This window comes from Doryrhamphus excisus, chromosome 6, assembly GCF_030265055.1.
Source record: "Doryrhamphus excisus isolate RoL2022-K1 chromosome 6, RoL_Dexc_1.0, whole genome shotgun sequence".
In the NCBI taxonomy this organism is placed as follows: Eukaryota; Metazoa; Chordata; class Actinopteri; order Syngnathiformes; family Syngnathidae; genus Doryrhamphus; species Doryrhamphus excisus.
The window spans coordinates 18862079-18874122 of record NC_080471.1 but is presented as its reverse complement, the minus strand read 5'-3'; the positions used below and the strand labels follow the sequence as shown (position 1 = coordinate 18874122).

The 12044-nt window shown below is 40.6% G+C and overlaps 1 protein-coding gene across 1 annotated transcript in view; it reads left to right on the top strand.

Moving 5' to 3' along the window:
• Positions 1–12044, top strand: part of trhr2 (thyrotropin releasing hormone receptor 2) — an 89851-nt gene that overhangs the window by 24750 nt on the left and 53057 nt on the right. The gene's annotated exons all lie outside the window — the stretch shown is intronic.

Genomic DNA, 12044 nt, shown 5'->3' with positions numbered 1-12044 from the left:
TTACTAGTACACAAATGTGTCTATTCAATAATGTTTAATTGTGGTGCACAACTTATAAATATCACTGATTACTACGACTACCATGTGTAAGGTAGCATGTCTGAAAATTTGTGGAGATGTACATGTTAAATACATCTCCACAAATTTTCAGACATTCCTCCAAATACAATGCATCAGTACTATTATCTGATGAATTATCAGCATATATTGATATATGATATCATTATGGCACTTTTCATTTTACATGGGGCAAGTTCGGGCAAGTAGTTCTCACCTTAAGGATTCCCCATGGGCAAGTCATTTTTGTTTTTAACGTAGAGCCCTGGAATGGGAGGAGAACTTTTGTGTTAAGGTAATGTAATCTTAAGGTAATATCTCATCAATGTAACATTACTGGCTGCATGGTGTAAAGTGTTTAGCGTGCAGGGCTCACAGCTAGGAAACCCAAGTTTGATTACACCCTCGGCTATCTCTGTGCAGCCCAACCAAGTTGCCTCCATGTTGAATACACATTGGCAACTCTTTGGGGATAATCAGTCTTGCACTCGCTTCATGCACTTCATGATGAAATAACACCTTGTTGTTCTGATCGCAAGCCACACAGCTAGGAGAACAGAGTTCGATTCCACCCTCGGCCATCTCTGTGTAGAGTTTGCATGTTCTCGCCGTGCATGTGTGGGTTTTCTCCGGGTACTCCGGTTTCCTCTCACATTCCAAAAACATGCTAAGTTAATTGGCGACTCCAAATTGTCCATAGGTATGAATGTCATTCAACATCATCATTAGGTATATACGGTATTCAAGCCAGTGGTGTCAGCAAACACATCTGATTTTCCATACTACTACTAATGGTTTCACAGGGACCTCTGCAAACTAAACATGTGCAATCCCACCAGGAGAGATATATTGGTCATATTGGTCAGGTCTACACAAAACTTTAAAGGCCATGTGAACTACATAGCCTGTACTTTACCAGCCTATGATATTTTTAACAGCAAAGGACACCAAAAGGACAACATCAAACATTGGGGAATCCGGCTTCCTTTTGATAGGTTAGTGCTGTGTACTCTGTGGAGCTACAGTGTGGGATACATTCAACAGTGGACCAAATACAGTGATGTGGTAAATAATAGGTATGAGCGAGTACACCACTATCTGTATCTAGATATGTTTACTCCTCAAAGTTATCTGTATCCATACTCGCAGTGGGCGGGGCATAAACCAGAGGTGGGTTTAACAGGAAATGGCCAGGGCTAATCTGTACATTATTTTAAGTCTGAAATTGACATGAATTAATGTATTGTTTATTATTCAGCTATATATGTGTACTGTGTATCTGTGTAAGTGATTCTTGAGATTTTTTAATTATTCTTTAATTATTTTTAAGAAGCTTTGTGAAGTTGGGAGGTCTGCATGGCGGTCTAGTGGTTAGTGTGCAGACCTCACAGTTAGGAGACCAGAGTTCAATCCCACCCTCGGCCATCTCTGTGTGGAGTTTGCATGTTCTCCCCGTGGACGCGTGGGTTTTCTCCGGATACTCCGGTTTCCTCCCACATTCCAAAAACATGCTAGGTTAATTGGCGACTCCAAATTGTCCATAGGTATGAATGTGAGTGTGAATGGTTGTTTGTCTATATGTGCCCTGTAATTGGCTGGCGACCGGTCCAGGGTGTACCCCGCCTCTCGCCCGAAGACACCCACGCATGCACAGGGAGAACATACAAACTCCACACAGAGATGGCCGAGTGTGGAATTGAACCCTGGTCTCCTAGCTGTGAGGTCTGCACGCTAACCACTAGCTTAATTAAAATAAAAATATAACATGTTTATTGCATTATCGTCTGAATAAACTTTATTTGAGTTGACAATTCTCCCCGTGTTTGTGGAATGTGGCCAAATAATCACAAGAGTGTGTTACTGTCACACAAGTGACACCTTTTTTTGTTCCTGACACAGACATAAGTTCTGCCTCGACAGGTTTCCTATCACACACCTGAATGCAGCACACACTTTGTGGGCGCAATCCAATCCTATCGTCGCCTCCTTCTCTTAACTATGAAATGGTTTGAAAGCTTGAGAGTACAGGCACGTAGCAAAGCCTTGATGAAATCCATTTCTCTACAATTCTACCGTACTGCCATGTATGTAGCAGTAAAAGAGTAAGAAATGCCAAGGGAAAGCCATACATCAGACTGGCCAATGAAAGCAAAAGGCTGAGCACAGACATTGGACACTGGAAGATGGCTCTCTGAGGAGTGTAGTCCTCAATATAACATCATACTGTGTTTTTTTTCTTAATGCCGTCGTGTTCTTTGTTCTTTGTTGAAGATAAGATAATATATGCCTTTATTCGTCCCTCAGTGGGGAAATTTGCATTGCACAGCAGCAAGAGTATAGAATCAGTTAAGCAGTACAAAATACACAATATAGAAAAATAAACAATATAAACAACCCAAGTATTAACAAAAATCGACAGTTTTTTCCCAGAGTTATATACAAATACAGCATGCAGATAATATGAAACAAGATATATGACCAAAAACATGCTAGGTTAATTAGCGACTCCAAATTGTCCATAGGTATGAATGTGAGTGTGAATGGTTGTTTGTTTATATGTGCCCTGTGATTGGCTGGCGACCAGTCTAGGGTGTACGCCGCTTCTTGCACGAAGACATCTGGGATAGGCTCCAGCACCCCCGTGACCATCGTGAGGATATGCGGTAGAAAATGAATGTTTACATTACCTTTGACACTGGTATTTCTGAGATTCCTCATTCTGTGTGGAAGTGGTACGTTTTGCTGTCTTTGTCCTGCTTCCCCCTCTTTCTTTGAAACACTTTCCTTTGTATGAAAAATATGAAAAAATTAACATTTTGTATTTTTATGTATGAGGAAAAGCGGTAGAAAATGAATGAATGAACCCTTAATATTGCCCATGGAGGTTGATCAGATATTGGCCTCCATGGCAGCAATATTCGAATAAGACAAAGACAAGCAACGTAGGTCGTTCAAACATTATTTGCGTCAGGTTGAGAAATTACTATTTTGTGTTTGAAAGTTTAACATGAGGCTCAGTGTGACATCATGCCAGCAGTAACTTTACGAGGGTTAGGGGAGGTTAATTGAGTGGAAACTCTGGGCCGACCTTGTTGAAGGGTATGCAAGCTGAGCACGTAATAGTCTGGTTTTCAATGTAATTATAACCATTCTTGAGTGAAGTAGTACACACCCTATTGTTGATTTGTTAAGTTTGTTTAAGTGTTTAAGTTTAAATGACAAACATAGTAAGCACACCTACTATATGTATATTTAAAAGGGGTCCTTTTGTGCTTTTTGTACTTTTGTGACCGATAAATGTAGTTCGAATGTTGTATTCTCGTGTTAAATGATACCAAAGTTTCAGATAATGAGGTTTTAAACATTTGGAAGTGAGCCTTGAAAGAAGTTTGGGATGGCTCAAAACGCTCGGTTTAAGAGGGCGTTTTAACACTGGCAGTTTGTGATGTCACAGAGTACCGGGCCACCTTATATGACTGTAGGCCGCCCGCCTTTCCCCAAGCTGTGCTTCTGTGTTTATGTTGTAAGCAATGTCTCCCAGGAAGCTAAATTTGTTTACAATTCATAATGAGGCAAACATCAGGCAGAAGTGGTTGGAGTTCCTGATTCCCTCCCAGCAAAAGAAAAAAAAGGCATTTCACACTGGACACTTTTGCAGCTGGACTAGCCGACAAACTGTTGCTGACGACTGCCGCCTTTCCAACGTTACTTGGTCGTGTCCAAGAGTTAGAAGAGAAAGTAGTATCAGTGTCCTACTGTGTTTATATTGTGTAAGTAATCAAACAAAAGCAGTTGTCCGAGTAGCATTATAGAGTGCGCATACACGGAGTGGGATTGTTAATAGCCATTTCCCAACGAAATCAGTGCGTCTACCAACAAAAAATGTGTAATGACCACATTAGACGTTACCAATGTTGTGTAAAACCTAATGCTAAAATGCTAAAGCTACTTACTATTGAGCGATGTCCTGAGAAACTTTAGACTGTCTAGTCTCTATTTCTGGATCGGATTTGGGATGCAACACATATGGTTGTATGTGAAAAGTTGACCTTTAAAAAAAGATAAATCGCCATTTATTATCAACTCCTATACTGTTTATAAACTCCTATAAAGTTGGGTGCGGCAGCTATCCGGAAGTCCTCGTGAGCACATACGAGTGAGACCAACCAAAGCAGAGTGGGCGTGCCTGGAGGCGAACCGTGTGTGGAATAAATTAATACAGACTGTTTTTGCGGGAAGCACAAAATCCAAACAAATACAGAGGTATAGGTGCAGATTCTGGAAGATCTAGAAAGCTTTAAACTTCAGCAGACTATTTCAGTTTAACGGTTGCTTCCTCCACAGATGTTTTGTCTCACTTTCATTTCTTCTTTATGCATTTTGAACCTCGACTTAGAAGCTTAAGATCTAAAAATACAAAATGTTAATTTTTTCACATTTTTCAACTGGTCTTATAATTTTGATGACAAGTGAATAAATCCTCTCATGTGGTTTGAATGTCTCCTGACAAACTGGCATGGCCTGCTGGTTTGTGAACACCTGATGATGGAACACTGAATGCCTTTGCCTTTCGTTCACATGAGACATGATGTGGAAAATAGATGGCGTTGACATTTGGAAGTGTCAGAGAAACAATTGCGATGACACTAAGCGGTATGTCTCGCTGCCAGTGGGTGGGGGTCAAAACAGCAAATATGTGTGAAGGCATGTCAAATACATAATGGTAGTTAAAAGTGTGGAAAATACACCAGGAAATACATATCTCAGGCTTTAACATGACATTACTGGATATATTTAAAATTTTCAAGGCAATAGAATGATGCATTTTTCCATTTTTCATATTTCTGAGGGTTTTTTTGTGATTGTTGTGTCTAAAAATGCCTTATTTCATGACCTCCATCCATTTTTCCATCAAGTACCAGTTATCCTCACGAGGGTCACGGCATGCTGGAACCTATCCAGACTGGAGACTGTCACAGTACCAATCACAGTATTTCATGACCGTTTTCAATTCCAATAACATTACATCAGCTTGTGTTTTTATAAAGTAGTTATCAATGTTTTAAGTTGTTTTTGTAACATTAATCCTAAAACGCACACTTCCAGCCCGGAGGATGCAATCAAGCCTTTTTCGACCGAGAACCATGTGGTCAGATTTGAGTCTCATCCCAGAAGCTTCAACCACCCAGTCAACGTTGAAGGTCGCAGCCCGATGAGGACATCAGGACCACATTGTCTGAAAATAGGGTAGACAAGATCCAAGCCCCCCCCCAAAAAAACTGGACTCCCTCAACACCTTGGCTATGCCAAGAAATTTTATCCATGGAAATTTTGAACAGAATCAGGAACAAAGGGCAGTTTTGGCGGAGGTCAACGTTCACCGGAAACAGGCTCGACTTACAGCAGAACAGATTGTATTTGACTTTTGAGGTTCCCCTTCAGAAGCCTTTTTCATTCATTCATTAATTTTCTAGGGTGGCGGGTGCTGGAGCCTATCCCAGCTGTCTTCAGGCGAGAGGCGGGTTACACCTTGGACTAGTCGCCAGCCAATCACAGGGCACATATAGACAAACAACCATTCACACTCACATTCATACCTATGGACAGTTTCGAGTCGTCAATTAGCCTAGCATGTTTTTGGAATATGGGAGGAAACCGGAGTACCCGCAGAAAAAACCCACGCATGCACGGGGAGAACATGCAAACTCCACACAGAGATGGCCGAGGGTGAAATTGAACTCTGGTCTCCTAGCAGTGAGTCCTGCACGCTAACCACTCATGCGCCTTTTTTGCATTATCAAATGAAAGGCATGCATTGAGTGTAGTTTTATGGTGTTTACATAGGCGCTAATGAGAATAAGATGCAGATCTGTGCTCACTGACACGTAGCTTCTTGTTCCAACAGACTACTAATCCCTTTGCACCTCCTTGATGCCACCGTCATGTATAAGTCATCCAAAAATCACCTTCACTGACAGACAAATGTATTTCGTTGTTCTTGATGGTTCTGTGTGAAAGGAGAAAAGGTCTGTGAGAAAGCCGTGTTCGTCAGCGGAGGTGGGTGCAAGTGACAGAACGTGTGGGCGTTGGTGAAGAACGCCTGATTGACCTATGACGACTGATGCTTGAGCTGATTAAATGATTAAATACAGAAAAGGATTTACAAATTTACAGTTACATTCTTCATGTTAACACATTGTCGGCGGCATGGCGGTCTAGTGGTTAGTGCGCAGACCTCACAGCTAGGAGACCAGGGTTCAATTCCACCCTCGGCCATCTCTGTGTGGAGTTTGCATGTTCTCCCCGTGCATGCGTGGGTTTCCTCCAGGTACTCCGGTTTCCTCCCACATTCCAAAAACATGCTAGGTTAATTGGCGACTCCAAATTGTCCATAGGTATGAATGTGAGTGTGAATGGTTGTTTGTCTATATGTGCCCTGTGATTGGCTGGCGACCGGTCCAGGGTGTACCCCGCCAGCACCCCCGCGACCCTCGTGAGGAAAAGTGGTAGAAAATGAATGAATGAATGAATGTTAACACATTGTGTTAACATATCATATACAGGGTTAGGCAAAATGATGTGACACATTTGTAGGTTAAATAAAAGGCAAATAAAGTAAAGATACAAAAAAGTGTTTTTATTTTCGAAAAGTAGATAAAATGCCATTTTGCTTTGTTTCTTTATAATGCCATTGTTTTTCCTTTCTTTTTCAATTGCTGCCATGAATTGGACTGGTGAGCATCGTGCTTTCATTGTGGAAACGTTCATCAAAACAAACAAATCTGTAACTGCAACACAACAAGTGTTCCGTACCAGCTCGAAACACCATCTTGTTATGGGTTACCAACTTCAGAGCTACTGGATCTGCATTGAAACGAAAATCAAATCGCACCGCCAGAACTGATTTAATTTTTAAAACAGAATGGCATTATATGTACTTTTCAAAAATAAAAACAGTTTTCTGTTTCTTTACTTTATTTGCGTTTTATTTAACCTACAAATGTGTCACATCATTTTGCCTGACCCTGTACATACAATGCTATTGGACCACTGGTTTATGCTAAATTACCTGGTAAGCCAAAAGCTTTACACATAAATACTAGTGCTAACTTAGTGCTAATTAGTTTGTTGTGCTAGCATCAATTCATTCGCTCATGTGTATGTTACTATGTGACTGGTCAAAGCCTCCCTCCAATCTCATCTCTGGCATCATCCACTTCTCACGAAAACTCTGGAATTGCAGGTTTAGACCCCAACAACTCCAATAACCGAACCCAGTTCAAACCTCCCATTCATTGCCTCTCAGCTCCATGCTCATCTAACCCATAATGGCCTCCATGATCACTTCCAGTCTGGATTCTCCCAGCTCCTTCGCTATATTGCCATTTTTCTAAAAATATCTGTGGTGATTATGGCATATTATTAGTCCAAAAATATTGAAAGACAAGGTCACCAGGCATCAGTAATGTTATGAGATATGATGTTTACATTACCGGCGACCGAGTGGTTAGCGCACAGGCCTCACAGCGAGGAGACCCAGTTCGATTCCACCCTTGGCCATCTTTGTGTGGAGTTTGCATATTCTCCCCGTCATGTTTGCGTGGGTTTTCTCCAGGTACTCCGGTTTCCTCCCACATTCCAAAAACATGCTAGGTTAATTGGCGACTACAAATTGTCCATAGGTATGAATGTGAGTGTGAATGGTTGTTTGTCTATATGTGCCCTGTGATTGGCTGGCAACCAGTCCAGGGTGTACCCCGCCTCTTGCACGAAGACATCTGGGATAAGCTCCAGCACCCCCGTGACCCTAGTGAGTATATGCGGTAGAAAATGAATGAATGTTTACATTACCTTTGACACTGGTATTTCTGAGATTCCTCATTCTGTGTGGAAGTGGTATGTTTTTGCTGTCTTTGTCCTTCTTTTCCCTCTTTCTTTGAAACACTTTCCTATGTGTGAATGGTTGCTTGTCTATATGTGCCCTGTGATTGGCTGGCGACCAGTCCAGGGTGTATCCCGCCTCTTGCACGAAGACATCTGGGATAGGCTCCAGCACCCCCGCAACCCTAGTGAGCATATGCGGTAGAAAATTAATGTTTACATTACCTTTGACACTGGTATTTCTGAGATTCCTCATTTTGTGTGGAAGTGGTAGGTTTTGCTGTCTTTGTCCTTCTTCCCCCTCTTTCTTTGAAACACTTTCCTATGTTTAGAATAAGTAAATTAGAGAGGTTATCTCAGTAGCTCCGTCTGAGGCTCTAATAATGTTAAAACCCGTATTTACGTATGGTTAGCACTTCATTTTATTTGCGTTTCCTTTTATTTGTGTCTATAATGGACATGAACATCCTATTTTCAAGGTTCAAGGTTGTAGAAAAAAAATCCCCAGTTTACCACAAACCTTTTAAGAAAAAAGAAGCGGCGGTCTTCAGAGTGAAGAAAAAGACGTTCTTTAAGGCCGACGAACTCACAGCATGAAAAGCGTTTGGATTAGTACTTTGTTCTTTAAGACTTTATATAGCACCCAAGGTCCTGCTGTAAAAGTCAATTAACAAGCCTTTCATTACATTTGAATTGATTTTCCTATGCATGTTTTGAATTGGGCGGCACGGCGGTCGAGTGGTTAGCGCGCAGACCTCACAGCTAGGAGACCCGAGTTCAATTCCACCCTCGGCCATCTCTGTATGGAGTTTGCATGTTCTCCCCGTGCATGCGTGGGTACTCCGGTTTCCTCCCACATTCCAAAAACATGCTAGGTTAATTGGCGACTCCAAATTGTCCATAGGTATGAATGTGAGTGTGAATGGTTGTTTGTCTATATGTGCCCTGTGATTGGCTGGCAACCAGTCAAGGGTGTACCCCGCCTCTCGCCCAAAGACAGCTGGGATAGGCTCCAGCACCCCCCCCCCCCCGACCCTCGTGAGGATAAGCGGTAGAAAATGAATGAATGAATGTTTTGAATTGAATTCAGAGGTATAGATTGGATCATTAGTAATACAAAGATAGGATGGTGGCAGTATAGTTATAAACACAGTACAGTATTACTATTAAACATAAAAAATACATAATGTATGATGCAAAGAACCTGCAAACCTGTTCATAGAGAGTCTGTTGTTTCAAATCCGAGATCACGTGGACGGCTGGTATTGGCTTGTCAGTCAACGTCCAACTCGGATGCTGTGAAAGCATTTGAGTGAGGGGTTATTTTACTTTTCTTACATTAGAGTTTAGAAAGTATGCCTCGCTCTCTCTATGTCTCCATCACTGCGGTCTCCGCTGACCTTGTGCTCCATTCCTCCATCTTCCATCGGCTACATTAGTGCAGACAACACTGTCTGCGTTAACTGACCTTTTAGTGGTGAAATGAAAGACAGATTGCAAAGCCGAGAGTCTTTGATAGAAACCAGGCACAGGCTGACCTCCGTGAAGATCTCGTCTAGTTCATCATTGCAAACACATACAGACAAATACACATTTTCAGACCTGTGTGTGTTTTTAAGTCTCCTGTACCGAATGTCATCCTTCAAATGGAACCTGGCGCCACAGTGTGTCAGTAGCCACGTTTACATGAGGAGTTTTTCCTCTTTCCGGATGACTTTTCATGATAACAATGATACACATGGAAAGGAATATTCCAATCTCTCGTCGACATGCGCCGCTATAATCAAACAGCATAGTCAATGGGGCATGCGCAGTAAAGTGTAAACATCACCGTCACGTGATACCGACTTCCCGGAGTTTTTCTTTCACTTGTTGGAATAACTCCGTATTGCGAGTATTTTTTCGTTCGTCCCACCTTGAAATTTAGTTTGGATCAAAAACAAACTTTCCGCAGCAGTCCAGTGTCGATTGTTCGCCTCCATTTTTAAAACTGAAGAACGTCTCGAGCTGCGTTTTAGGTCATATCTGCGCATGCGTCGATAAACGTAAACAGGGAAAGTTCAAATTCAATCTTGCTAATATTTTATAATTAAACTCGGGACATGTTTTATATCGATAAATATTTTCGATATATATTTTATTTTATTTGTTTATTCAAGAAAAAGCTGGACTTCAATAAAAGAAAAGAAGGGTTTAGATTCTGTCAAACAGATACCGGTAACGCACACCGAAAGCTGCTTGCCAACCGCCAATAAACAACAGAAGAAGAAAAACACCACGAAGAAGAACGCAGCCTGACAACTCAATCAGATTGGGGAAAGGATTTGTTTTCCACCCCTGTGAATCTGATTATATATTAATTTGGATTGGCACTTTTCTTTCGAGGTGCATGAGGTGTATACAAAGGTTACATTATTTCCATTTGAGTAAATAAACCGAATGCAATTGAAGTATTTGGGTCCATGTATACGTGGCTAGTGTTGGCGATTGCATCCATGAGAAAAACAAAAAGGCCAGAAAGACAAAAGACTGTTAGACATGAATTATTAGGACATGATGCCAATGGAAATGGTGACAACTTCACACCAAAATTACCAGATTGACCAAATGAACCCAAATCCCAACCATGACGTTTTCTGTTGGTGGAACTACAATTATTCTTTATACAAGATTTTTTTGTTTTACAATTTTTGGGTGTCTAAAAAAAATTGACTTTTTAATTCTTAAGAATGGCAGACCTACCGACACGTACAAATTTATAGTACTCAACATGCAATTTGTCTTATGCTAATATGCTTGTATGAGCTCCATTTTGTTGCCTTTTTCTGGTTTAAGTTCAGTCTGTACAGTACAGATAAGTGAAGTATTTCAAAAAATAAATAATTGAAATTATCACAAATAATCGATATAATAATCTTATTTTTTTCAGCCTTATCTGTGAAAGGTAATCCTGTGAAATCTTGTTCGGACTGTAAACCGACTGGTATCATTTTATTCAGAACATGAACTAGGCCTCTTCCCTGTTCTGTTTTGCCACAACCAATATGGCAGTGAGAAACTCGTACATGCGCAACAAGTCCACCTACCCGACACACTAAACTTGTGAGAGTTTAGATTTAGTTTAGATTAGATTTGCGGGAATTAAGAGTATAAAAGAGATAATTAGTTCCGGTACCAAAACATGATGATTCACTCCCAGTTACATCTTAGGTATGTTTGCTGGCACATGTCAAAGCCAAATATATGAGCGTGATTTAAACAACATAATGCCATGCCATGGAAGAAAGTAAGAAAAACAAATAATGTCTCCTCGTCAACATAAATAAGCAAAAACAAAAAGTATGGAAACTGGGACAAAGTATGATCCAGACTACTCATTGCTGATATCAGTCGAGGATGAAATCTTATTCTGGAACCGATGGAATGGCCTTTATTGTCATTATACAAGATGTACAACGAGATTGGAGAGCTTCTCCTTTCAGTGCAGTAGTCAAGTTTAAAAAAAGTATATAAAAGTAGAGTAAAAAAGACAATTAACAAGATATCTTATATATATATATATATATATATATATATATATATATATATATATATATATATATATATATATATATATATTCTCTTGGCAGCTTCCCGTTTTGTCTGATATACAAAATACACTACACAACCCTACTCAACTGACTTCGACCTGCATGTCAGCTTGACATTTCAGACAGCGTATTATTAAATCTCCAAGTTTGGTTGAAGTGGGTATGGTATTTTTAGTATGTCTATCCTACTATTTACCGTGTCAAAATAATTGCTGTGAAAAGTCCATTAAAACGATCATTTGTGGTAGCCTAAGACTTTAAACCTGAGCTGGCTTTGCAATGTAGAACCGATTCAACTGGATCTATCGACCAAATTAGGCCACGTGTACTGAGCTGTTAGGACAAATACCTCCAGTATTTGCAATAAAAAATACAATGGGTATTCTGTCATAGATTTACAGTAAAGACTGAATGGTGTTTGACTCATTCAAAACAAGGACATAGTCATTTGGAATTGTGCGTTACACTGAAGATTTGAAAGCGTGAAACATCCACTCGCCGCCTCTTTTACAGCAT